Source organism: Cyanistes caeruleus, chromosome 5 (genome assembly GCF_971803275.1).
Source record: "Cyanistes caeruleus chromosome 5, bCyaCae1.hap1.1, whole genome shotgun sequence".
Taxonomy (NCBI): domain Eukaryota; kingdom Metazoa; phylum Chordata; class Aves; order Passeriformes; family Paridae; genus Cyanistes; species Cyanistes caeruleus.
The window spans coordinates 36,505,894-36,532,515 of NC_141705.1; the positions used below are offsets into that span (position 1 = coordinate 36,505,894).

At 34.7% G+C, this 26,622-nt stretch overlaps 1 protein-coding gene and 1 long non-coding RNA gene across 5 annotated transcripts in view; both read right to left on the minus strand.

Moving 5' to 3' along the window:
• Positions 1–26,622, minus strand: part of GALNTL6 (polypeptide N-acetylgalactosaminyltransferase like 6) — a 424,227-nt gene that overhangs the window by 146,658 nt on the left and 250,947 nt on the right. The window lies entirely within an intron of this gene.
• LOC147653045 (uncharacterized) lies at positions 12,793–18,595 on the minus strand. The gene is made up of 3 exons (XR_015287173.1): positions 17,789–18,595; positions 17,453–17,541; positions 12,793–15,605 (listed from the first exon to the last, which is right to left on the minus strand). It is a non-coding gene; the product is annotated as an uncharacterized LOC147653045 (long non-coding RNA).

A 26,622-nucleotide genomic window follows, 5' to 3' on the forward strand; every position in this document is an offset into this window, starting at 1 on the left:
TTAAGTAACAATTGCTAAGCAAGCAATTCTCTTGATTAAGCAGTGCTGTCAGTGGAAGATTTAGGTAGAAAAACAAAATACCCATTTCACAAGGAATTTGGACTAAATAATCAGTCATGAAAATGCCAAAACCATTTTGCAGAGTCAGAACACTGACTTCCAGATGACTTTGATCACTCAACAGCGGCACTGTACGCACGGGAAGAGACAGAGAAGAAAAGGAACAGAGACTGTTTTCTTCCCTTCAAAAAAACACTACGAGCTTTTCTACTTTTTAACAAACAACAAAGCTACACATACTCTCGTGCTGAGGAGTACCCTGCACTATACTCCATCACAGAAAAATCCTTTGCAATAAGAAAATGATATTGTATATGTACTAACTATTGAAGGACTTAGAATTTATGAGTTTTACCATCTTGTCTGATTGCAACTTAATCCTTAGCATTCTTAAGCCATGCAAATCAAAAGGGAAAAAAGTTAATTTGCCTGACTTCTTGTATTTAGCGTTTAGTTATTTTTTTAAAACATCATTTTGGAGAGCTTCATAAATTACTCAGAAAATACAGTACTGAAATGTTTCTATATAAAATAAAATAACACAAGAGAACTTCTCCAGGTCCCGTCCCAAAAACATTAATAACTTGTATAACATGAAGAAATGCATACTTGATTATTGAGAAGATATTTCAAATAAACATACATAATAATTGGAAGCTTTTTATCTTCCTTTTTTTGCATCCCTTGAAAAATCATCTGCACTGTAAAGATGTGACCTATTATTTGCAAAGAACTTTGTATCTTCTTCACTGGAAACTTTAATTTCAGAAGATTCAGTCTATGACTCTAGGAAATTTGGATTCTGTATTTAATGAATATTGAGGAAGGATTTAAAAGAAAAAACTTAATTCCAAAAGGAAGGCTAACTAGTAAACAACATTAAGACTTGACATCAAAGCTATCATTAAACATCAGCTGCCCGAATACAACTCCAATTATTGCAGCATTTTTGCTTACTTAGTGGCATTGAAAAACATGAGTAAAATAAGAGGAGACTGGAAGAAAAGCCAGTGAAAAAAGAAGTTTCATACATCTGACTTGAATGTTAATTGTGTATGAGACTGTAATACTCCTTAATGAATCAGTTTAGGTGGTAAGTAGCCTTTAAACACATTTAAAGCACCTGTGTAATGTATGTGAGCCAGAGTCTTTCAGCGTTTAAAACAGTCACTAATAATCTATCAAACTTACAAGAAGGTGAAAAAGGATAAGGTCAAAGATCTTATCCCCAATTAATTAGCATGGAATAGTCAGCAGAAGTGCCTATGCACTTACACATGCAGGGCTTTAGGTTACAGTAATTACTATGAACTGCAGGAGACTTCAGAATCATCTCTGTGGCTTTTCTTCTTTTTACCAATGAATTCATTAATACCCTGTTTTTATCAAAGCACCTTTTCCATGCAAGAGAGAGCAATATATAATAATATTGATATTGATACATTCTGACTATGAAAACAAAGTAAAAATATGTAGTAAAGAAAATAATTGAACTGGAACCAAAGATAATCTAACTTAAATCTTCTGTAGCTCTTGAAGTTTAGTAGTATTTAAGAGGTATAAAATTAGTTTTTAGAAACTGTCTTTCAAAGCAACCACCACTTAGCCATTAAAAACTGGCCACTGGTTGTTCTGGATCATTTGCAAGAGTGGAAACTGCATCTGATTCACAATCACAAATTTACAGGAATGACTTCACAGAATTCTGTAATCTTCCTGCAAGATGTACTAGCTAATAAACAGCAATTAAAATCCTGGAAACCACTAGTTCTTTCTTCCAATAATGAAGATGAAAAATGAAAACAGAAATAATTAGGGCAAAAAAGTGCTTCATATTTTTTTTTTTTCTGTTTGTGTTACAGAAAACATTTAAGCATCTATTTTAGGAAAAAAACCCCAAGAAAATATTAGTTCTGTCAAATCAGCTTTCAAGTTTTGTTCATTAAAAGCATTTTAAAAAAAATTTTGTTAGCAGATATCCTTGCTTCATAACAATAGATGCCTCTGGAAAGATTAGCGGCATCTTTTCATCAGTGAGAGGCACTCATAACTGGAATGGTAAATAATGCAGGACTGACTGCCTTTCATGAGAGAAGGTCTGGGTATTAGCCTGTTTGCAAATCTCTTAATTTACAGTGCCAAAATTAGACTTTTTCTTAAATTATGTACCAAACATCACACTGCCAGCATTTAGAATTCTGAACTCCGTGCATTTTGAAGAATTTGGTACTAATAACCAAAATCTATAGATATTGAGTAACTCATGTCAATGGAATATTCCCCATTTGTGGTGCTGAGTGATTGGAAACAAGAGATGTGAAATCCAGCAAGGAGAAGCAAATACATGCCCTAAGACCCCTTTACAGACCCAGATTCCACTCGATGATGTGTCATGATAGCCTTTGAAATATTTACCAATTAGCAATTTCTAAAAATACTTTATGATGAAGAAGTGAAGACAGAATAATTTTAAACTCCTGGGATTGTAATCTTTGATTTAATTGGAGATGCTAGACATCAGGAGCAGTGTAGAAGGGAAAAGAGATCTTGCATTTTCTTACCTTGACAATACATAAGGAATTCAAACAAGGCAGCTATTGTCAAGCACAATCTACTGGGTGCATGTAAAGCAAAAAAGGGACATAGACCTGCATTTTATTCACCTGACCATGTATATTCACAGTCAAAAAAACACAAACAAACCCTAGGAAACAAAACCAAACCAAAACTCCAGAGGGATATAAGAGAGGAAAATTTTAAGCAATGTTCTTCTGATGTTATTTCTTTTAAATTGGTTAAATCAATTCTTCTGTGAAACATGTTAACATGAAAAATTTGGCATAACAGCTTAATTTGTAACTTAACTTTACAGAACATTATATACAGAATATAAGAGGAAAGCACTGCACAATCAACACTCTTTTTCAGGAGGAAAATTGGGATTTGCATCTTCCCTCCAAAAAATTAGAAACAAAAGTAATTGTTCCAGGGTTGAATTCCTGATTACATTAATTTTCTGTTGTATGAAGGAAGGAGCAAAATGTCACAACAGGTTTTTGCTTTTGGAATAAGTAAATTAACTATTTCCTTCATTAAACTCTGCTTAGTGCATTTTGGATTTTGCACATTAATAAACACCTTTCAACTTATTTTTTTTTGTGTTAAGTAGAATCCCAATGAATAATATCAGAACATTCCAGTGCAGTGGCAAATTGTAAATCCTGGATACTAGGGATTCACTAGCATGCATTACACTAGCAATTATTTTTGTGGAATATTCAGAAAATATCAAACTGTAATTGCCCTTAATATGCTTAAGATGGCAGTTATAGAGTCTGTGAAGACACATCTTTGAGAGCCAGGAAAACAACTTAATATGTGGCAGATTAAAGAGGTACCAAGATAGCAGCTAAAAATTGCTTTTACTGAGTTTAGAAAAATGGAAATTAATCTCCCTAAACAACTTTATCATCTCTGCCAAAAGAATCATTATTGGTGGGGAAGCAGCAAGATACAAGTAAAACACTAGAATCATTGTATTTAGTGCTCTTAGCAATGACCATAATTAGCCAATAATGATGTGGCTATTTTTTGTCTTACATACTGAAGTCACAGAAAAGGTTTAATAACATCCTTTAAGGAATAGCTTTTCTCTTTCATCACTCTAAGGAATCTGAGCCTCTGGAACAATACCTAGCCATTGTGTATATTATAATGATTCAATCTTATAAGCTTGCAAGCTGAAGAGGAATTCACTGTAACAGGACCACAGCTGGAATTAATCCAAATGGATAAGACTGAAATAAACAGAATAATGCTTATTTATGTAAAGTGAGAATTTAATCTCTGATTTAATACAGGTCAGGATATCACTAAACAACAAAGAATAATGATTATGTCTTTCTAGTTTCTTCATGGCAGTACTTCAGTTCACCTTAGAAACTGAAATGATTTTGCTCAAACTATTCTGTCAAGATGCAGAATAAGCTCAAAGATTCAAAGCTGACAGTAAAATAATTTTAGCCTAAATTTATTCAACCAAAGTTAAGAACTGTGGAAATGCTTCCCCATATACCTGGTGATACTATACAGGTGCATAAGTTAAAAAAAATAATTAAAGAATATTAATAATAAATACATATATACACATATATTAACTTATATATTACTAAACATATATTTCTATAGACTAATTTGTTTCAAGGTCTGGTATAATATAAATGAAGTGTTCAGGATAAGTCAGTTCCTTACAAATTCTAAAGGAAAGCTAAGAAATAGTTCTGTAAAGAAAAAACCTACTTTTTAAGTGACAGTTGAAGCACAACAAACATCAAAAGAACACAGAGGTTTACAAAGTTACACTGTCTAGACACTGTAGGGAACCAGAACCAGGGAGAAGAGCAAGGGAAGAGAAACAATTTACTGAAAGGTTAACTGAAAGCAAGTCTTTTCACACAGGAATTACAGACTAGCAAGACCTTTAGGAAAATAAATGTGGAGTATTTTTACATATGCTTTTCTTCTTAAAAGGAATATAAATACTGCTATTTAAAAAGGCATGTCTGACTATTGCATGTGCTTGTGTCCACAGCCAAAAAGAATATCGCATGCACTGACAGAGCTGCTAAACAAAAACAGTTTCTGCATCACAGTATTATCTCCAGTCAGAACTACAATATGAGAAATAAAGGTTCATGTCTAGAAGAACTCCACAGAAGCATTCAGAGATATGCAGAAGGAAACAAAAGCACAGGCAAACTGTGCCTGGTAAAACCTTACATTGCAAGAAATAAAATCCTATTACAACAAACCTAAAAACCTAGCATTGGTGAAATTTTTAAATTATTTTTTAATTTTAATTACTTTATTTATTAGCACTTAAAAAATGTCGATAGGTGATATGGAAATGACATTTTTTATTCTTTTCCAATTTTCAAATATTTAAGAACAAAAATTTACGCTTTGGATTTCATGCAACACAATTTGTGACTTCTTACTCTTTAGTGTCTTTCAACATATCCACCTAAAGCTAAAGAAAACCTTCAAAACATTGAAGAGAATGAAGAAGCTGCTTAGCTCCAAGGTTTTAAACTCTCCTCCAAATACACTATCTGGAAATCATCTCAACTAAACTGAGAACTTGATAATATTTTCTCATTGCACGGTTGGCTAAATAAAGAGGTAACGAGATCTTTTGGTCTGAACACAGCAATGAAAGGCAGAAGGAGGCACAAGTTTAGAATTTCAAGTGAGCTTTTCTCAGTTTTTTTAAGACAGCCCATGGGGATTGCTTTAAAACTAGCAAAACCACTTTTACCAAGTGTTGTGGCTTTTTGCTGGTGTGAAGAACGCGTTAGTCAAGGATGATCACAATAAGCAGTTTTGCTATGCAAAATTTAAATGACCTCTGACTGAAACATGACAGACTTTCTATAAACTTACCAAGATCCTGCAGCTCTTCAAATCAACACAGGATTGACAACCTTGATAACTACTGACACCTGAGCAGCTTGTGCTACAAACTGGAAAAGGCACTCTTACACCTTATCTTCAGAGTTAGCAATATACACCTTTTATCAGAGCAAACACTCAGAGTAACTGCCTTTTCCCTTCTAAAGTGCTGCAGAGAAACACTTTAAAAAGCAAATCATTTGCCCTGTGAAACATCAGCACTGCTGCCATTTGTTCTTCTATGACTGGTTTGCTTCTTTATATTAAAAAAAAAGATGATACACATCCTTGGTTTAGCTCCGCTATTAAGTCAATACTGGAAAATTATTATTAAAATAAAACCTTTAATATTGCACACAATATTACAATATAGATGGAAGAGTCTCATATTTCATATGGGAGGTAATGGTAAAGACCAAAGAAAAAGGCACTTCAAAACACAGTATTTCACAAATTATCAGAACACTACTAATTTTCACTCTTCTAGTCTTAAAACCTGTGAGATATATATCAAGGCATTTCTTAGAAACCCATGAGAAAAGAGTCACTAGAGAATTGTGGGTAATGGGAACAATAATGCCTGCACTAAAAATTCCTTTGCCTTTCAAAAAGAAGATCAAAGAAAAATATTAATCAAAATGAAAAGTTTTTTTTTGTTTTTACTTTTTTTTCTGTTCTTTTATATATAGCATGCTCCAAGGTTTCAGTTAGGTGTTTTAATTTAAAGTTAATGCTGCTCATGAATAGTTATTCTGAAATAATTTAACTTTTTTCTCATTTTTTCCCCTCTTCTGATACTAGAGATTGTATGCTGCTTTCTAAATAGAATGAGAAACAGCAGAAATAAAACCTTGTCTTATTTTGCATTTGTAAATGAATTAGTGTATACGAATTGTCAAGAAAAACAGTGCTCAAGAAAATTGATTCTTTGTTCAATGCATCATCATGACTGTACAGGTAAGCAAAAGTACAAAGAATTGAAAAAAATTGCCCCTTCTCATGGCTATTTTTACATAATCCCTTTGTAGGTAATCCAACAAATTATGTATTTCACAAATTATCTACCTTTAAAAAGGAAAGGTATCATACTAATCCATAGTGGGTCTACAACACTGCTGTTAAGAAATGCTCAGTGCTCACTGGAGGCATTCTGTAATTATTTTATACCAAAAAAATTGTAATGTTAATGATAACAATGTTGATTGAAAATCACCAATATCTTGTTTTAATTCTGTTTTCACTATGTTAACATTCAAAAACTAAATTATTAGTCCTGGAATCTTCCATGTCATGGTCTTAATGAAGAATTATTTTAATTTTCTAATCATCAGATTAACTTCAGAAAATGGCTCAACAGCTTCCGAATAGCTAGAAAAAATTATCTCTTCGGTGAAAAACAATTCTCAGCATCTTTGTTTTGGAAAAAACCAAAAGCAAAAAAAAATCCTGTAGAGAAACTTTGTTTTCAAAACAGATAAATGAAATTTGACAGATGGGGGTGTAGCTTGTGCAGAAGTTTGGGTTTTGTCATTTTTATGGCAGTCTTTTCAGCAAACTTTGCATATATTCCCTAGAGACATAGATTTTAGCTGCTAAATTCCTTGGAGCTTCCCTTCAGTTTTTCTTCTTTATATTCCTTGTGATGACAGTTTTAGCGAATATTCAAGAAATGCTTGTCTTTCTCAAGACAAGCATTTTACAAATATAGTCTGTATCATACATTGTGCTATTTTACAGTTACTAAAACAAAGAATAATATTTGGATTAACTTGTACAGAAGATCACACTTGGATCATTACAGTACTCATCCCTGAGAACTTCTGAAGTGTAAAACCAGTGTTAGGACTCATCTGGATCAGGAATTTTCAGAGAAGATGCGGCACGTACCAAACACGTACATGTGCTTCTTTCCATGACTCATTCTTAGGCAATCTCTTCACAAGGAACTCAGTGACAGCTACATATCCATGTCCAGAGATTTACTGCCCCACCACACATAAACATGTTCTCCATAAACACATATTTATTTGGGAAACAAAATATGAACAGGAAAAGAGAAAGAGAAAACAGACAAATAACCTTTCTGAATTATAAGTAGCTAAAAACTTGTTTTGATTTACGTAAGTAAATCATTCACTTACAGTAAAGATAATATTTCCACTGATAACCTTTATTTACCTGTTTTTCAGATATTGAGAACAGAAAAATAAGTGAGGGGTTTTTTCCTTATTTTAAACAACTCTTTATAAAAAGTACTATTAGTTAAAACTAACATGTGAAATATGTTCTACTTTTGCTTATGAACATAACAGTGCAGATCTACATCTGAGTGCTATCAGTATAACTACTCTGTAATAACTGCAATTCTTTCAGATACTATCATGACTGAAGACATAACAGGCTCATGCAGAGGTATGAATGAAAAGCTAAAAAAGGTCACTTACTGAGGTTGCTCTGCCAAAGACTACGACAATTTCTTGTATATATTTGCATTGCCATGATGTAAAAATAAACAACACACCAGTGATCGTCTTAGCAAGTCCTTCATTATCATTATCCAGTCATTTTGTGGCAACACTCAGGAACAGATGGGGAAATGTATGACATGCACTATCAGATCCCTATCCTGCTGGTAGCAGCCAATTATTCAAGCAATAATTCAAAAACCTTTTTATTTTGCTCTTATCTTTCATAGAATTCTGGGGTCACATTATCAACTACCTTTCCTTTGGAAGAAATAATATACAAATTGAAACTGTGTATATATCTATGTGAAAGACTTAAGTTCCAATCCCTGAATATTTGACTGCCAACCACAAAAATAGTAGTGGCTTGATGTATTCATCTCATAGGTTTTTATTCTACATATTCAGCATCATTGAGGAAGCAAAAAATACTACTTAAATTCCCAAGAGCTTTAATATGAGTAAGTCTTAAAGCATTTCAAACAAATTCATATCTGTAGCTGATACTGAATCATATTAGTGAAATTAATAAGCTTAAACTAGGACTTTTTTTATTAAACTGAATGTGCATTTGCATAATTCATATTCAGATACCCAGTTGCAATTTGCACTTTGAAAAAATAAACAGTAAATTAATCATATAATTTTAGAATCATCTGAAATGTAAAACTGCAATTTAAAGAATAAAAATGAATATTTTAGCAGTACAAAAATACATGAATTGGCAACTTCAATAAAATTAACTTTTACTAGAGTTAGAAGGACAACAAACTTTTATGAATTGAATTGAGATATACATCAGTTACAGAAGCCCAGCAAAAGTGTACATTGAAATGGGCAAAAAGTCTGTGAAGCACGATTTTCACAGGGGATGTAGTATAGTTCAAAAGGTAATGAATGCAACATCAATTTTGAAGTTACATCAAAACCACTTATCTTGCTTCAAAACTCTTCCTCCCATTAACTTCTTAACATAGTAAATTCTCAGATTATAAGAGAGAATTAAGATCTGTGTATTTGGGCCTGGATAACAAAATTGTTTCCTGTTCTGGTCTTCATTTAGATCATACCTACAGAGGGACACTTGCAGGAAACAATGCAAGAAACTGTCTTTTGAACACAGATGCATCAGTTAATAGCTGAGACACTAGCAAAATAAATCAGCACAAAACGCCTATCCTTTGCATTCCATTCTAAAATCTTCTTTCTCAAAATAAATAACATCATGGAAAACTGTCTCTTTTTTTTTTTTTTCTTTTTTTTTAGAGTATAAGATTACTGGGCTAGAGTAGAGAATAATGCAGAAGCCTTTCTGTTCAAAGAGATTTTAGTGGTTCATCTGGCTGTGGACCTTCAAGAAGCTGCTTTCTACAAGAATGTGGCCTAACATGCCTTTAGCTTGGCATAAAACATGAGTTTATCTTTAAAATATAAAGTACTGTTCTGAGACAGAGTTTCTTCAACACACTATTCCCCTACCCCAGAGAGCAGGGTAATATATAATCAATACCATGGAATATACCCCAAAACAACCCCAAACCCTGCCCCACTTTATGCTGGAGCTGGCACACTTATTACAGTAAATCATGCAGAAAACAATTTAAAAATTATTATGCTCAAGCTATTTCATATGCTGGGAGTGAAGCAGAAAGTCCATCTCAATACTAAGTCATCTTTGCTGTACAAATAATATACCTCAGACCCCAAGTTCCTAAAACTGCCTTTTCAGTGAGTATTGAAATGCCATTAACCACAAGGACCCTAAGTGAATGGAAATCTAAATCTATTTATCTACCAGGTTCAACTTAGAGAATAAAAGTTGCCATGTTACCATGTTACCACATTATGTTATTGCTTTAAAATGACACCACTCATAAAGAAAGCTCTAGGGCCAATTCATTGCGAGGAGTTTCATCTATTATATATTTTCTTGATAGCATCTGATATTACCAGTGTCAAAGTTGTAAAATCAAAGCTAGAGGAAACATTTTCAAAATTTATGTTTGCCATGCCTTCCAGACAGCACATCAGGGTGCAGGCTGAACTTCAGTGCATTCTGTAGCACAGACTCTGTGAATCCACACTGCTTCCTGCAAAGTATCTGCTCATTCAGGAGCAGCATGCCTGGGTGGCCCAAGGACAAGCCTGCCACTCTGCAAGCAGGGGAGATAAGGGGTGAGGACACAGCATGCTTGTTCTTTCCCCCTTGGTGTGCTACAAGGCTCCCTTGAATTGGAGGAGCTCAAGAAAAAACCCTATGCCCCTACTGGGAAAGTAACCCAAAATACCACAATAAAAAAAATATTTGCTGAGCACCATTAACCACTATAATTAAGTATAAGTTCAAAAAGACGGAATGTGAAATGTAAAGATGCAACAGAGGATCCATATTGGTTTAAGGAAAAGTATTTTCTGTCATTCTCACTCTTTTTTAGCATTAACATATGACCAGCCATTATCTTTTTGTCACTTCATTATAAGGACTGTAATAAAACACTTAAAAACCCCATTCAAAAACATGATGAGCAAATCCCAGCTTGTTTTAGGAATTTGTGTGTCTGAGCCTGTCATATCATAACAATAAAAACTTTCTAACTTAGATTAGTGAGGCTGGTTGATTTTAGGAAAAATGGATGGTTTGGAAATTATTTTATTTGTTTTGAAATATTTTTAAATTTTTGTTGTAATTAAAAAAAGGATTTAGATCCTCTTTCATTGAACACGTATTCATTTATGGATCAGAACTGTAGCCTCTGGGCACCTGATATTTCACATGTGAAATCTGTAACCTCTTGTATAGTGGACACCACCTCTTTTTTATATTCAAGTAATAACAGTGATTAAGTACTGATTCTTGCCAGTACTCTTTGAATTAATGCAATTAAGTGTGAGTCTTAAGCTAGTCACAAAGACTCAATGTGATTGCCTTCTCATGAAGCTGTAATGAATAAAATCAAACAGCAGGAATTCCTCTGGAAACAATGAATAGTAGCAATCTTCTTCATCTTATATTACACTGACTGCTTCATATAATTTCATTTCATTTCTACATAAAATAGAGAATTCTATTGTCTGCTCTGCTGCCATTTCTTTTGATATTTGGAATATATTTAATTATACAAGGTCACATCTGAAAAGATAAAGCTCTCTGGAGAGAACAAAATTGAACTTTCCCATATCAGATCACTTCTCTCTACAGAAATGAATTCTTTATTACCCCAAAATTACATGGTATTATCCTGAAATGACATGATATGTCTTATTTCTCATATAGCACATTCCTGGAATTAGGCTTGAATATAAAAGAAAACTAATGGTTCTGAGAATTGGCTGCTCCAAAGGCTTCACTCTTTCATTACTCACTCTTGATAATTGGCAGTCCACAGTAAGAGAAGCAGGAAGAAATATGCCAGTTGCATTTAGAGATGGGAGTTATGGCCTTTTCTTTATAATGTTGCATAAAAAATTATGGCAAATTACAACAGCTGTTACAGATGTGCTAAACCTGCCAAAGCTCTGTTTGTGCTAAAAGATTGCTTTTCCCCCCCAGATTCTAAGTGTACAGTTCATCAGCCTTTCAAAGGCCTAAGAAATGTTTGCAATGGGCTGAAAGAAACAGGAAAAGAGTAATTAATGTGAAGGTAAATGCCACCTAAGATTAAACGAGATAATTTCTAAAATTACTTTTAATCCCCATATAAAGTACATTTGAGAAAGAGACCCATCTCATAGCTCTATATTTTAGTCATTAATACAAATGCTGAACTTTCTGAATTGTATCTAGCACTCAATGTGTAAATAATGTGTAATAATTGTATCTAATACTCAAAATGTGTAAATAAAATGAAACATCTCTTCCATTTTTTCTCTAGATTTACTTTTTAGCCACTTACTGTGGTTTTATAAGACAATAACTGCTTTACAAGTCTAAAGGGAGCTGCAGAGCTGTTGGGGTTTGATACCATGTAGGTGAGCTTTAACCAAGCCCCTGGTTACCTTCTGCACCTTGAGGCATTTAGTCTTTTAGGATGCACCCTCAGGACAGCCTGCAATATTCTTTATAAAGTACTGCTTTTGTTGTTAATAGTTCAACATTTTTAGATCTGTAATGGGCTTTAAATAGACTGCAAACTATGAGCAACCTCTGCAGAAAAATGCATTTACAGATTCAAGGTGCTACAAATATATTGAATGTACAGAGGAAATAAGGGACTGCAGCTAAAAGCAGAACATTTTCAGTCTGGGCACAAGATTACAATGCTCTCATTTCAAAAGCCTGTGCTTTTCCAAGATATGCAAAACTGGCAAAATCAAAAGTAAGTTTTATGAAAGCTGTGGGTGCAAGCTCGAAAAGGCTGTGCTCTGCCAACCAAGTCACAATAGCATGCCCTGTCACAGCACACATGCACAGCACAATGCTTACTAAAATTTTCTACATTCATGGAACTTTAATTAGACTTTAAACTTAAATAAACTTAGATTTCAAGCTCCTCTTTCCATTAACATATTATTAAACACCCACAGATTTCCCAAGTCTTAAATTAAAAAAATGGGGCTACTCTTTGATATGTCTTTCTTACAAAATTTTCAAGGCATTATGCTATGTACAAGTGTTTTTTCAGATGTTTCATAATTTATTACTTTCTTATTTATATTTGCCTACTTAGCAAAGCTAAGCCAAGCAACAACAACAAAAAAATGAGATGTAGAAATAATTACAGACTGAGTTTTTTGAACAACTTCAGAACTATTTATCAAAGCTAAAAAAACCTCAAAAATATTTGGACTCCTGAAATCTGAGAATAGGTCAGAATCATTTTCATGTTCAAGAATAAACTATGATGCAAGGGAAAGTGAATATGAAAATGGTTTTGAATTCACTTCTCATATTTTTTTAAATTTATTTTTATTTTTTATTTTCTATTGTTGCACTGTTGAAGTGTTTAATAGAAGCTATGATTCTTCACAGAAGAAATTATTGACTTTCAGAAAAATTTATTTTTCCAAGGGGAAACACTTAACAAAAAAAATTATGAAGACCCTCTATGTTATTTTCACAGCAGAAATTATTTTCCTTTTCTTGGCTAACAAACGTCAAAAATAAATTAGCTGCTTTGTTGCAGAATCTGTAAATGTCAGTCAAGTCATGATCTGAAAGGCAAACAGAAAACTGAGGCAGGAAGAGTCATTCTGTTTTTATAACAATTAACTCTTTCTGCACACAACTACAGTAAAAACCAAAAAGTAGCAATAAATAAATGACAATTGGTCTCAACATTTAACCCTGGCATTGGGGAAATGATGTGGGCTTTGCAGCAGATCCTGGACCAAAAGTAAAAATTACCATGACAATACTGCTAATTTCACATAAGTAGGATATATCCCACATTTTATGGAACTGGAAAGGGACCAGACTTCTGAAGACTAACTTGTCTATAATTTCTGCTGTGGAAATAAAGAGAGAAGGTGGCAATAAAAGACTGAGATATCCCACTACATATGAACTTTTCTATCTTTTAAATAATAAGTTATTATTTTCATTACTTGGGTAGTCTAGAATTCTATTTTTAATTGTTTTATTAATCTCTTTTTCCCAAGGAAAAAAAAGAGGATCAAAAGTGGACCTTGATTACTTTGGAGCACACCTTCAATCATTTGAGACAAGTCTTCAGATTTCTGTTTGGGAACAGCAGAATTCAGTCACAAATAATTAGAGTTCTCACAAAGAATTAATATGATGGCCATTTAAGAGTAAATCTTCATCACAATACCAGAAGCACAGTAGAAAAACACAAAAATGGCTTTCTGTTAAAATCAATCCCTTCCACTTTCCTAAAACAACAGCATCTCTTTTCCCATAAATGTTTCTCTCCCATTAAATACTTACTCACTGATCCATATTCTGTCTACTCGGACCATACCTTTAGAAATTATTTTCCTTGGAAAAATAAACTGTTGAATAACTGTGGTTGTAATCTCAGGAAAATTCCGTTTACTAACACAGCTGTGTGAAATTGTCTAAGCCTGGATTTTTTTGTATATCATTTATATTGTGTTTCATTGTAAAAGGAATTTTAATGTGTGTAATTTCTCAGCTTCACTTTTATCTTGAATCAGTTTGGAGTAGAAGTCCTTTGTGGGTTCAGTTAGCTCAGCATCTTCGGAGAGATTGATAGCAGGTAATTTCTAAAGCATATGAGAAGAGATGAATTTGCCATTTTATCTTCCTATGCCTCTCTCTGCTTCTACAAGTGTGACCCTCAGTGTCCTGAGGTGAAGGGCTTGCCTACATATTTATGAAACCTCAATGAATTTGCCTTAATTTTTTCCAGTCTTGCAAATCAATACAAGCATTTAGCACCCGTGACACTTGCAGCAAAGCAATTTCATATTGTTGGACATTCACACTACTCTTGTACAAAACTATCCCCATTCAGCACTGCCACTTCTGAACTGAGAGCATCCCACACAGGATTCAACTTGCAGCTGGATCAAAGCTACATTAGTGGCATAACAAGGTCTCCATTTTGTTTGTTCAACTCCTTTCCTAATTTACTTTTATGGCCACTATTTCAGAGTTAACCCTTCAGTCAATATTTCCTGCTTTCAGCTGTATCTAAGTTGGCACCAGTGCATTAAACAACACTGAGGAGGGGAAAAAAACAACTTAAAATACATAAACTATAATGTTATAACTCAAGGAATTGAGGGAAACTTCATCCTTATAATAAATACTATGTATATATGAAGACTGGATCAGAATTTTGCACATGCACTAAATCTCTAGGCACTCTGCACAGGACTAATTTTAGTCAGCATAGCTGCCTAAATCTCTTAGTCAGCAACACATCAGAGGGCATTTTTAAAATGCTATCTATTTTCTGAAGCTGGTTCATTTTTTGTATCTAAGAAATAACTACAGTCTCTCTTTGAAGAAGTCACCAAAATCACAGATGACAGAGTCTACATCAGATCTTTGACTACTGTACACTGCCAGTTTTTAAGATAACAATTCTAATCCACTCTTCCTTCTCTCCCTCCCCTTTGAGAAGAGTTATGGAACTTTTCAAAACTTTGTAGAAATTTAATGAGATAATTTACTGCTACATTCCCTTTAAGAAACCTTTAATTTCTGGAACTGTCAGCAGATCTTATCCATGTAATGTAGCTGAAATTGTCTCAATCACTGGTAGTACAGCTTGAGGTGCTATGTCATTCCCATCACCCAGACATCAGCAATTCTCCTGTCCCTTCACCCTCCAGTGCCTGAGCTACTACTCCAGCTTACTTCCAGTTAGTTTTACTAGTAATGAATTTTGTAATTCAGCTTCTATGAACTCCCTCAATTCAGAGGCTTAAGGCATTTTCTGCAGGAAGACCTGCATCCTCTTGATAAACTTTCCTCACTTAATGGGTAATACCAGCATATACCCAGTGCATATCCCAGCTGTCCAAACTAAAAGAAAAAGACCCACAAAATCTTTTTGCCTTGCAGGTATCATATTCCATGGCTATTCTGAAGGTGAAGCAGTGTTATTGTCTTCATGGCTGCTGACAAATCAGTCTAGTTAGTTCCACCAACATCCTTAAAACAGTAATACTGCATCTAGAGGTCATACTTGCATAAACCTAGAAGACATAAATAAAAAAGGAAAGTTGCATCAGCTGGTAGAGTGAGATATGGCATGACCATTGTTACCACCACCAAGACAGAATGATGAAATGATGGAAACAAGAACAAAGAGCCTGAAGGAAGGACATAGAGTGGTGCACCTGAAACCTGAAAATAGTGACTTCCAGTAGAACTTCAGGGGGATGTGTTCCAAGAAAATCCTGTCAGAGATACCTCAGTCTTGGCTACCCATTTAATAAATAAGAACATTTTGCACTGAATACCCTTTCAAAGGGAAGAAGGAAAATACTCTGGATGCTAAAAGATCATATCTCTATAATGCTCCTGGAATCTCATGATAATCAATGGCAAAAGAGTTGAAACTGAAAACTGTCAGACAGATATCACATAGCAAATACCTAAACCTTGCAACAGAGGGCAGGACCACCACATGGAATCAAAAAGAACTACTGCCACACCGTGGTGGACGGTAAAAAAAAAAAAAAAAAAAAAAAAAAAAAAAAAGTAATTTCTTTATCAAAGGAGCCTGCAGGACATCACTGGTTAAAGAGAAGTTTTCGTTCTGTGACCACTCTGCTTTAATATGGTACCAAAAATAAGGAGAGAACTGTGCAGTTACATGAAACATCACAGTTCACCTCCTGGGAAATGGCTGAGCAGTCACAATGCCACGTTCATGTAACAAAGAATAAATCAGACAAAGGAGCTGGTTTGCTGGAAAGATGACAGCTTCTGACTAAACATCTGCATAATAATAGGCAGAAAAGTAAAAAGAATTCAATAGATATTTTTAATAAAATACTACATTTTGTAAACATTGTATGACTGGAGTAAAATCATACATATGCTACCATATGGCAGCTGAAACGCTTGTCTCTTTAAGATGCTAAACCAGCTTAAAAAAGCTAGAGACCTTAAAGGTGTAAACCAGCAATGTATGCAATAAAATAATTAATTTGTCGTTAAAAATTTGCTGAACAATTTTTTCAAGCAACCTGTCATTTCAAGTAGAACATAGCAGTTGATGCTATGAAAAGCAAAGATATAATTCTTAGTTCTACTTTATATCCTCTACAAAAACCAAAAAAAATAGGATTAAAGAATCGTTTAGGTTGGAAAAGGGTTGTAACATCATTGAATTCAACCCAGCAATGCTAAGTCCACCAGTGAACCATATCCCAAAGTGCCACATCAAAATGGCTTTTAAATTCCTCCAGGGATGGAGACTAAACCACTTCACTGGACAATCTGCTCCAGTGCTTGGCAACATTTTCATCAGAAAATTTATTCTTATTATCTAATCTAAATTGTGATTTATATACACATACATGTAAATACAAATTCTTTTACTCAAAAATTCCTCTTGCATGCATAACAGAAAAAAAGAACTTAATCATGCAGTTCTTTTTAAGAAAACCCAAAGAACATTGATTGAGATCAGTACTTACAGATTGCCTTTGCATTTTAAACTTACAGCATTAGAGATTGCTCAAAAGTAGTCCCTAAAAGACCCAAGCAGTTTAGAGAGGGATTTGAGAAAGTGATATCTTTTTGAAATGTGTGCAGACATGTTGAAGAAATGTTGAGGAATACCAGAGGAAACACATTTTTAATGTTTTGTGAAACTTTCAAAGGCTGTATCCAGACTGAAGGAGAATGAAAAAGAAGATGAAAATCAGACTTTTGACAGCTCTGCTTATCACTACAGGCTGCTGAGAAAGCAAGCTCTCCAGAGGCTGAGAGCCAGAACATGAAACAAGCATCTCTCAACTTGGTGGAATACACCAAACCTTGTTTCCTACAAAAAAGGAAAAAGATTAATTTCTCCAGTATTGATACTTACTTTCTCCAAATGGGTCCCATTAGTGAAGTTGTTTAATTTTCAAATCAAGTAGCAGTTTTTGTCATTTTCAATGCTATTGAAGTCCATAACTGAAATAAAATTAGATTTCTTTAATTTTTCCTCCTACTGTTAGAAAAGCTTTTGCTTTTGTAACTTAACTAATAGTTTTATTAGTTGAGTCAAGTACAGCTTTAGAGAAAAGAAACTTGATAAGGTATGATTTTCTGCAAAATGGAGAAAATACATTTCAATTATGTGGAAACAGAGACAACAAAGCAATTAAATTCAACAAATTAGGATAAGAATTATGTTTAATTGATAGTTTCTCAAGTTTACCTGATACTAAAACAAGCACATGATGTTGCAGAGGCAAAGTTTACATCTTTTATGATCAAATGCTGTGCAAAGCCAGTTCTCAGAGATGGAAGGGCAGGGAGCAGAATCAGCTACTACAATGACATGCTAAACCAGGCATACTTTTGTCTCCTATCCTCAGGCATTGCAATGGCACCGTTAAAGTGCCAGCATAAGTAGAAACAAAGGCATTCAAAATGATATGCCATATCGTTTTATTGTGTACTTTTATTTTGGTGCATGCATTTCCATTCCCACATGCAGCTGAATCCAGTCCAACAGTCATTGCAAGAAATGTAACTATATTATAGCAAAGAGTGGAAGGATTCATTCCAGCAGCTTAGGAGACCTGTGCTTTGTGCCTTGAGGGATCAAACATGCCTTATTACTGACTATTTTTACACACTTCTCATTTTAGGGACTTGTTTTGCTGATCCCACAAAGCTTTCATCTTGCTATTAAGCTGCTCAGAAGAAAAGTGGAGTATTTGGCCGCAATCTCTGAGGATGACCAATGGAAAAGGAAAAGAAACGTCTTAGGTACAATCCTCCCTGAGAGGGAGTGCTAAGTCTCTGCATGCAGAAACCAGCAGCTCCCCCACTCCTGACCTGATCCAAGCTAGCACTCTGCCCAGACACTGAATAGTGATTCTTTTATGGGGACCGTTTGCATTCTCTCTGTATTCTTTTATAGCACCCATAGAAGCCAAAGTGCTCCTAAGCTGTTGTATTGCTTTGTGACAGCAGCACTCAGGAGTGCCACCACAGAGACAGGTTATACCTGAATCACATACTGCTGTGCTCTCAGGGATTCCAGTTCAGTTCACCTGCATGTTCTGGATGCATATTAGAAGTCACCAAGATATGCTATTTCCACATAAATCAAGATTTGGTTATTCTAAAGTCTTCAGTTTTCTCAGTTACAATAAAATCAACAAAACACAACCCAACAACACATCATCAGCACCTCCAAAATTCCTTCCATGACTTGTATTTATTCTCTCATAGTGATGGCTATGATATCTTCACTGACTTTGCAATGACTTTGTTGGTCCATTCATTTTTCCTGAGTAATCCTGGCCAGCTCTTAAGGATTTCCATAGCTCAGATGTCAACTAATATTGGACCCTAAGAACTAAGAGCTGAGGAACACATAGGAAAAAAACCCAAAACAATCAGAGACTGACAAATACTCCTTAGGCTATCTTTGTAATGGAAGCAGGAATTAAAAAAAAAAATAATTTTTTTTTGAGGTGACACCTGGAAGCCTTCTCTCTTTATCACCATTTTTCAGTACCTTCCTCCAACATATACCATCATTTTTTTTCCCCTGCTACTCTGTGCAGTCTAAATTCCTTTTCATTTCCATTACTGTGACCAACCAGACTTTTTTCTTGCCTTTTAAACTCTCACAGTAAACTTGGAAGCACCAAGTTTAGCATTATACATTACACTTCAAGGTCAATTGCCTTGAGATGGTTTTCACAAAGAACCAGTAGCCCAGTGCTTCAACTATGACCAGACTAAAGATGATTTGGCACCACTCAGATTAGTTACAATATTCATGACTGAAAAGAGAGGCTACAAATTAAAACAGAGAACTGAAGAGAAATGGCGAATTACTTTTTCAAACATCATCAAAATTAGAGTATCAGCCTGAGAAAGCAATGATGCACATAAAAAACTCAAGTCTGTTCATACAAGTATTCAGGATTTGGAACAGTCAAAGCCAAGTTACTGTTTTAACCTCTATTAAAGTGCAACCTAAACTCTGATATTAGCCAGGTTCAGGTTAGCCTAATACTTAGTCCTGGTAGCTACTTTTGTTTCTCTTTGCAATGTGGGTAGTTTCTCATGGAAGAAAAGCAGGATAATTTACATGCCTTGAACACAGTTTAATATGTAAGTTGACACAACTCTGATTTTTATTGTGGCTCTAGCCCTCTATTGCATAGCAATAATTATTTTACTAATGGTATAGCACTTTCTATTCCTTTGGAGGGCAAACTATATTTAATTTTCTGAAGCTCTAAATATCAAATTGATCAACATAATAAAACACAGAGCTCCCAAAATACATTCTGATCCTTTCCTCCCAGACCATGATTCTACTCCTATCTTTTTCCCTTCAATTTTGATTTCATATAGGGAATTTTGGTGTCATGATCAAACCTGCAAATGTTTCAGTTTATTTACTCACATATGAGAAAAGACTGAGGGAACTGGCACTGTTTAGCCTGGAGAAAACTCAAATGTCTCTGTCAGTATCTGATGGGAGGGTACCAGAGGATGGATCCAGACTGTGCTAGGTAGTACCAAGCAATACAAGAGGCAATGGGCAGAAACTGATGCACAGAAGTTCTGTCTGAATACAAGGAAGAACTTCTTTGCTGTGACAGTAACTGAGCACCAGAACAGATTGCCCAGAGAGGTTGTGGAGTCTCCCTCACTGGAGATATTTGGAAACCATTTGGACACAATCCTGTGCCATGTGTTCTAGCATGACCCTGCTTGAGCAGAGAGGCTGGACCAGATGACCTCCAGTGGTCCCATCCAACCAGACCAGTTTTGTGATTCAGCTGCATATTCAGCTGAAGAGTTATGCTGAAGTTGGTAGGAACATTAGTCTCATAAAGATTACTACCAGAGTTAGAAATTGAGGGCACTGAACTTTCAAATGTACCAAAAATATCTGGTGAAAGTGCTAACTAAAACAGTCATAGCACCAATGACAATATTGGGTTTTTTTCTGGTTGGTTAGTTTGGGGCTCTTTTTGTTGATTTTAATAAAAGCTACCACTCATATTTGTTTTCCTTTGCATAGGTCTCAGTAGTGTTCTTCAGGTAAAGTATTCTTCAGCTCTGAAGTGCCCACTTAGTGAACTTCGACAGGTATCTGTATTGAAACAAACCAGTTGAGAAGAATTTCTATTATAATGAAGAAAAAGAAAAATTTCTTCTCAGATCCAAGTATCTCTGTTCAAATATTTTTATTTCCTTTTCAAATGTATTCTGCTTTCAATTTAAAATTTAAGCAGACAACAAGGATAAAAATTTTAAGGAATATACCATGAGTTGAAAGAGGTTTTTGAATAGTAGTGGATATGCCATTTTGAAACTATTTTTAGTTGTGAAAAGCAAACTGAGTAAACCTAGAGCCAGGCACAACAACAGGTAAGATAAAATATGATTATGGTTCGAGTACAGTAATGCTGAACCTCCATTATAAAATGAATGATTATAAAATGATTAATTTCCACTGCTTTTTCAAAAGGAAATTTAGTTCTTGAAGTAATTGCATAAGCCTTACAGTGTTTTGCTATGGCTTTCAAACAGATGTGTACTAAATTAGAAAAAAGCAAGATTCTAAAATGATAAAGGCTAAAAAAAATTAAAAACATCAGAATTCAGGTAACTAAAACACAATACTCAACTTTGCATGTAAAAGTAAAACTGCTTCATTTTAAATCCTGTGCTATTTCATTTTCAGCTGAACTCCTAAAAGGCTTATTTCCTTCTGATACTGCTCCAGTTGCTCTCTGTGGGAAACTATAGAGTTTATATATTATTCATCCAACTAAAAACCCTGAGGCAGGACCCCTATGGAGACTCTTCAGTAATTGGTCTCCAGATGCTGGTGATATGCAGTGCTCTAAAAGTCCTTAAACATCATGAGAACACAATTCCATCTGCTTTTCAAGCTGCGCATGTTTAAAGGAACAACACAGACTGCTTACCCACATTTTCAGGCATCTCCTACAGTATCTGATTATTCATGAACTCATGTGCATCAAGCTACAAAAATTTATGTGGCTAACATAACAGCTTAAAAATTTTCAAATTAAAAAAAAATCACTGTATTATTTAATAAATATCTGATGCAGCTGAGCAACCTATCCACAAAAACAGTACACAGCAGCAAAATCATCAACTGCTTTAATGTTCCCAGAATACACATAAACAGGAGGTGGAGAGTGAAAAGCTTAGCAGTAATCATTCTGCATTAACATACCCTGACAAGATGCAGGTATGTGCAGTGAAAGTTCATTTAGCATTTGAACTTATATCCTGAAGAAGTAAAAATATAACAACACTTAAATCTTAATTTCAATATGACTCCAACATGGACATTTATGCAATCCACTCAAATAGGACCTTGAAGAAGGCCTATAATTATTTGGTTCTCAACTTGAATGGTCAATCCCTGTATTTTCTTGGATTCTGCAAACTTGGAATAATAAATTTTAGTAATCCTTTTCCAAGAATACTAACACACAAAGGATATTAGTTTTCAGGACATGTCAATTGTGAGCATCATTTAAATGCTCAGCATGCAAATTATCAATGATAACTTAATTAGATCTGCAAAGCATGCTGACATCAGTTCCCTAACAGCCCTTTCTCCTTTCTGTCTGACTTTGACCTATTTTCAGGGTTCCCTACTTCAGCTTGTACAGTATCTGTTCTTTTTTCTAAGTCTCACCTAATACTTCTGTTTCCCTCCACTGCCATATTGTATTAGGCTTGAAAGGCAGCAGTTCAAGGCTGACAAACTAAGTTCACCTAGCCTAAAGCTTCTCTTTGACATCAAGGTCAGCAAGATGCAACTCATACAACTTGTAACCTAGTGCCATAAGTTTGTACTGTAGACACATCTTAGATGCATGAAAGTCCTACATAATATGAAATTAGAGGCTACTCATGCTAGAAGCAGCATGGACTAGGAATCATGGTTGACAGAAACATGTTTCTTCAAGAGTGGTGAAAGTAGAAACTAAACTGGGTAAGCAATGCTACATGTACAAGGGTAGTACACTAAGCAATAAAAAGGAGTAAAATACATAAAACACAACCTACTTGGGAAAAAAATTAATTTTGTCACAAAATGATGAAGCAGCATAACATCATAAGTCGGGTTCAGGTCTTCAGGATGACAAAGAGGGAGACAAGAGAACCAGCTGCTGCTTAGTGATTGCAAGTGAAAACAGATTTCTCAGCAAGTTTAGGCAGCAGCTTAGAGAACATCAAACATTGCTGTCACTGCCCGCAGTAAAGCAACCTTGCAACAAACACATGCGGCAATGGTTTTGTGGTGCTTGCTTATACAAATTCTTACACCTGTAATGAGGCTGCTCTCCAAATCTCTGTACACAAGGACAAATGTACAAGAATAAATCAGTACAGTGCTCTAGTCTGGAGAATGAGTCTAACCTAATTTTTATTTTACTCTTTGGCCAGACATGATTATTCAGAGGATGCTGTCTTGACCCTTAGAGCTGGTAAAAACTTTAGATCCAGAATTTCTTTGCCTCTTACTGTCTCAATGATAATGGTGAGAACATGGCAGTCCAAAAATAAGGTGTGGTAAAAAAATTTTATTTTAGCAAAAAAAAAGCAACTAAAATCTTCAACCATGACATCTTTTATCTTCTACTTTGTTTAAACAAGTAAGAATTTTTAATATTTTTGACTTCCTCTTCTAGAGAACATAGAGTCTTCTGAAACTCCTCTTGAGAGTCTCCATTTCAGATCTTGTGAGAACAAATATATTGTTTTTCTAGCTAAGCTACATACTTGTTTTGTCAATTCACATTTGGAGGCAACACTCAGCAAAATATAATCCTGTATAAATTTACCACCTTAATCACCTTCAAAATATTTATATTCACATGGGATGACAACAAGGTGATGAGAACTCAGTACCTCCTACTCTACAGAGCATTCTCCCTTTGACATAATTGCTCTCACATCTACATACTATTTTCTTACTAACAGAAACCAAATTAACTTAAAGACGCTTAAACTCAATCCAAGAAAAATGAAAACAAGTTATTTTTCTGCACAAGTACAAAAAATATGTCATTCTTAAACACACAAAAACGATACCTGTGTGTTTGTGCCCATGTGTACATTTACCAGCTGCAAGAAATCTTCTCCTTTGCAGAATTTTTATCACTCTGGAAATCATGATTCAGAGTTTTTACAAAGAGCTGGGTAAAAAATCCTTCATGTGCATATAGTGGAAAAAATGAGTGCATATAAATTGTAAATAGCATAATCAGATAATTGAGCTACAAAAAAAAAAGCTACATAGTGTTCAAAAATACAATATTTGTAGCAATTACAAATTAATATTTGAAACACCTGCTATTCAGAGCACTTTAAAGGCATTCATGAAGTACCTGATGAAGTATAGGCAGCAAAATAAATATACATTTTCAGCCTGCTGTTTGTCTTTTGCACTTACAGGCACGCAACACAGCTGTATTTTTCATTAAGATTTGGAAAATTCTCTGATGCACTGAGACTCTCTCTTATACTTTTCCTACATCTTCATTACTAAATTTTATGGTCCAAAAAGCTATCCACAAAGTTACCGAGTTTTTATTTATGAGGTTCTATCAGCAGGTTACGTAGATCTGAACAACACCTCACACTCAGTATTTTAAGTTTCAATTACAAATCTACTGTTTGAATATTTCTCATAAACAGGGCGGAATTCTGTGATTGTTGTACTGAAACACTTAAAAATATTTATTATTTGCACTTATTTTTTACTCTATACCATCAACCCACTGGGAAAATGACACTTCACTGTGAGATGACTTCCACATGGAGCAGCTAGGGAAATGCATTTATAATGCTTGGAACGTAAAACAGCAGTTCAGGGAGTTATGGCTCACAGATGAGAGTTTTGAAAAGATTGTATTAATTTTCTTAGACTAAATCACTGTAGTAGAATAATCAAATTTGTGACTCTGAGGAACAAGGAAAATAGTCTCAGGAGGATTTGGAACATGAAACAATTACAGTAAAAGGCAACTTTATGGATTTCTGTTTACTGTAGTTGTGTCCCAAACCCCTTTGAATGAGGCCTATTTCTGAACAGATTTGTTGAGGGAAAGCTGAAACAAAGAAATCAACATCAAAGCACATGGAATAAATTTATAGAATAGTCCATTTTTATACACAGTTGGCTAAATAACAATAACCTGGGAGGGATTTTCATGTGGACTTGGAATACATTTGGAAGGCAAGACTAAAGCACTTCTTTCCATAATTAATATATCTGGAAATCAATGTTATGAGAAAATAAAAGCAATTGCATTAACATGATAAACAACATGGGAATATTTTTCCTACATCACTTCAAAGGATAAAAATTTACCATCAGTTGGGGCATTATTTTGAATTCAGAATCAAAAAACATATTCTATAGCTTATGGTTGGCTTGCCAGATGTAAAAGGCTCTGCTTACATCACTGTAATATCATTATAGGTTATAGTAAGTAAGTTTATATAGTCTAACAGTATTATTGATTATGAGAAGTTACTATAGCTATACAATATTGATGTCTTTTTGTCTTTTAATTGGGAAAAATGTTTGTGAGAGATGACAGTACAATTACAATCAAAGTTAATGGTCCTCCCGAACACAGTCAAAGAATAACAGTTCTAAGACTGCACTAATGAAATGTCTTACCTATCTTCTGTAGGAAATACTTTTAGAACTAAAGAGTTCTTAATATATAATGTTTTGAAGGCAGCATGACTTCAGCATCAACATGCTGTGTTTGTCCCTCTTTGAGCATTCATGTTTCATTAAAACTAAAAGAAGACTATGCTTTTCTTCCTACAGCGGGCAAAAAGCTCTTTTGCACTATAATAAATGCTAGAGTATGTACAATGTCACCACTAACAACTGTACATTAATTGGGCAGTGGGGGTGGAGGGAAAGCAATAAACATTCTCTAGGCCTATTAGGACATATTTCAAGTGTGGAAGACCATTATATGCCTATAACTAAGCACTTCAAAAAATTTTTTGTCTATTACATGTACAACACCATTTACACAATGTATATTGAAGTTGTCTTTGCAAAGTTTGAATGGAGGTATAAATAAATAAAAGCAGTAGACCTCTTAAAAACAGTATAGAATTATTTAACAGGAAGAATACACTTACCTACATGTCCAACCTTTCTAAACACCAAATAGATCAGTAAAAAAATTATCAGTTTGCTGGAATGCAATCCTTTTATCTCAGCTCCTCTGAATTCAGATTAAGTCTGGTGCAGTTTTAGTGTCCAAGTAGACAGAACAACTATATGATAAAAACAGTTCCTGTTAAGGAAATTTGGATTGCTTCTGTCACATAGCAAATGGATGAATTTGGGTAGAAACACGATACAATCTGACTTTAGAGTTTGGTGTTTCCAAGCCTTTCTGGAGAGTCCAAGAGGTTCCCTGACTGCAGTGCTGCAATGCCAGTCCCGATACCTCAGATGGGTGGGGCCATCTGCCAGGGACCAGATCTGGCTTGCTTTTATCCACTGAAGGCAAAATTACTCCAACCCACAACCAGAGGCAATCATTATGGTGCACTGCCACACTTCCATTGCTCAGTGGCAGAGTATCAAAAGGAAACAGCTGGGTATAAAGCAATCCTTCCACAACAATGCTTTCACAGCTGCGGAGGAACCACAGGCAAAATTGCATCTGGAATATATTTTTTCTCAGTAATCAATAAATCTGATCTACATGACCTCACCAAATGACATTTTTGAACATTCATAGTATCTTGAACAAATGAATTCCATGTTGCAATTACACTTCATAGGATAAAGTGCATTTTTTTTCCTTTCATGCACTCAACCTAGTAACTGTTTATCTCTATTCCTATGTCAAGACAATGAGAAATACCATCAATATGTTGTTTTGCTGTCTTCTTTTGCACATACCTAGCGTAAACCTGGACTACTTAGGTAGTTTTTAATTCTTTACTGTGAGGGTGAGACACTACAACAGGTTTCCCAGA